At 41.4% G+C, this 2,716-nt stretch overlaps 1 long non-coding RNA gene across 1 annotated transcript; it reads left to right on the top strand.

Annotated features, from left to right (window-relative positions):
• The first annotated feature begins 315 nt into the window (after positions 1-315).
• Positions 316-2,358, top strand: LOC121341589. Its single transcript, XR_005953449.1, has 3 exons — positions 316-486; positions 1,337-1,411; positions 2,248-2,358. It is a non-coding gene; the product is annotated as an uncharacterized LOC121341589 (long non-coding RNA).
• Positions 2,359-2,716: the final 358 nt, after the last annotated feature.

The following is a 2,716-nucleotide window of genomic DNA, read 5'->3' as shown; positions in this document are numbered from 1 at the left end:
TCAAATCAATTTTTCTGATAGGCACGAAAGCCCGGAAATGAATGACAGCAAAAATAAAAGCAGAAAAGGGGAACTGGGAAGAACCATCATGCAACCCTGGGTTTATGCGAGCAGCTCAAGGTGCTGAGGTGATGCCGGGAAGGGTTAACTCGGCAGCAGCTGGCCACCAGCGCTCGGTCCTTATCTCACTCTTATCCTCCACTATTAACTGGCCACAATTCCAGGCCGTATCGCTTACTGCCATCTGTTTTTTCATGCGGCGCTGGTGGGAGCGCGGCCAGCGCGGGGGATTAGGGGCAGAGAGGCGGGCACGGCCTAACGCCGCCGCGGCGCGGCCCAGGCCACAGGCCCCGACAGCTGCGCAGAATTAAGCGCAAAGATAAACTGTGAAGGCACTTTCAAAGCTGCTGCGGAGGAAGGAAATGCATTTCTGCCTGCAGTTGTAATGCAGGGCTTGTGCAGAGAGAGATGAAGCATGAAGCCAAGGTGGGCAGTGGTGGGGTGGGGTTTTGGGTGGCCTTGAGCTTCCGCTGGGCCTTGGTGGTGATGTGGGCAAAGTCCCCCAGGCAAGCAAACAGCAACAAAAACATGGATATTGGGCACGTCGAATAGCAGGGGAAACCACCTCAAGCTGCTGATTAAAATACCCCTTCAATGCCGTAGAAATCACCATCTTTTGCCATAGAAATCACCATCTTTTGCCACAGACATCACCATATGGGCTCATGCTGAAATCCAGGACTGCTTCAGTGTGACCAGGGAAGGCGGCACATTTCAGTCCTGATTATCGATGCTTTGAGAAGGAACAGGACTTTTGACAAATATTAATTGACTGCAAAGCTATCTTTCTAAACTTCCCAAATGTTAGGCCATCCTGCAGTAATGCGAGAAAGGAAACATTTTCAGCATGATACCAGGGATTCAAGAATCATTACAGCTCAACAGCTGTACTTTGATTCCAAATTTTACTAAGACCAGATTAATTAAATTATTCCAAAGTACATTATACTGCCAAAATAAGGATCTCTGGTATTTATTATTTTTGGTAAATTAAATTAAGGGTAATACAGAATTTAATGTTGGAAAATTAATACTTAACTAATATTTAATATACTTTCTTAATTTTTAATTAATACACGGTAGTCAATATTATAAGGATTAACATAAATAGAAAAGAAAATCTAATTATTTAGAGCACACAAGTAAGAGAAATAACTAGAGGTGCTCTGTATTTGGAGAGCTACTCTCCCCTTTTCTATTCCTGATAAACTTGAGTAACAAATGGTGGACAGGGGAAATCACATCGTTATGCCTTTTGACTTTTTCATCATTTCAGGTCAGCTGATGCTTTTTGGATCAGGGACTGATGCAGCACTGAGACCTTAATGTGATCTGTGCTCTAGGTTTGGAGGTAGGAGGGAGTAAGTTTTGGTTGTGGGGTTTATTTTCCTCTGTAAATGCCTACAGTTTAACATAGTATTGAGAATAAGATGTACATTAGAAGCAAATTTAAGTTGATGTTGCAAGTCAGTAGTATTAATTTGACATGCAACTACCTTCTTGTTCTGTATCTAAGTAATGATAGATCATTACTGCAGACTTATCTGCCTACAATATTTTAAGCTGAAGGATGTAATAGGTTCCTAGGTCTTCACATCAACTTCCCTTCTTGCTTCTATCCTAGTTCAGGTAATTGCTGAAATAATGTGTTTATTTTTATGTTATAGAAGTACATCATTATTATTATTATTATTTCTGTGCCCAAATGGGATGCAAAGCAGTTCAGCATTTATATAGAAATGTTCAGGTAGTTTGAGAGTAACTTTTTACATCTTTGAGTATGAATGAAAGCTGATGTTGAACTATTAGGTCCCTTGAGACCCAAGGTTAATCTGCTAAGAGGAGTCATAATGTAATGGTAATATTTTCCACCTGTTGAAATCAGTTTATTAATTTTAAAACTTTGTACCTTCTTTTCTTGACTATGTAGAAATATTAGTTGTTCTTCACTTAGTAAAAAGCACACAAAGGAACACTTGCACTATATCCCTTTAGCTCCTGGTGTATGCCTCTGTCAGAATTTCTTCCAGCATGATTAAAAGATGTGAAGAGTTGAGCACAGAAAGTTATGCTATCTACACAAGGGCATGTCTCAGGCTCCTATTGTACCCAAGGCCAAAATTTAAACTCTTTAAACATTTTTTTATATTTACCTATTTGATCATTTCTCTCTTTCTATGCCTCCAGCTATGTGAGGGCTGCATTCCAGAGCTTTGCTGTACAGTGGAAACATCAAACTCATAGATGCAAGAAAGAATGTGATGGTTCATGGTCTTCCTGACAGTAATAAAATTAAAAGTTGTCCCCTCCTTCAGTGTTTCACTGGAACTTGCACTTGAAAGTGGCAGAACTTTTAAAAACTGCTCTGTGGAAAGAGCCTTTACTTAGTTGACAGTGCCGATGGGCATTGAATAAATGCAGCTAGAGGTCTCAGTCCAGGGAGGCCAGACTGAGCTGTTGGTGCTCTCTGGGTATGAGGAGAACTAATTAATGCCTGCACTGCCAAAACTAATTAACACCCACACTGCTTCCTGGGTGGCAGCATCTCACAGCCACTGGGGCTCACAGTAGAGTGGAGAAGTGGAAATGATTTGTGAGTGACTGGAGAGTTCCCTGTTCTCAGCACTCTCCTTCATGAGATGTCATTTGGGGTTGT

This window comes from Onychostruthus taczanowskii, unplaced genomic scaffold (genome assembly GCF_017590055.1).
Source record: "Onychostruthus taczanowskii isolate IOZ18803 unplaced genomic scaffold, ASM1759005v1 scaffold49, whole genome shotgun sequence".
Taxonomy (NCBI): domain Eukaryota; kingdom Metazoa; phylum Chordata; class Aves; order Passeriformes; family Passeridae; genus Onychostruthus; species Onychostruthus taczanowskii.
Note: the sequence above shows the minus strand (reverse complement) of the source record. Positions and strands in the feature narration are given on the sequence as shown.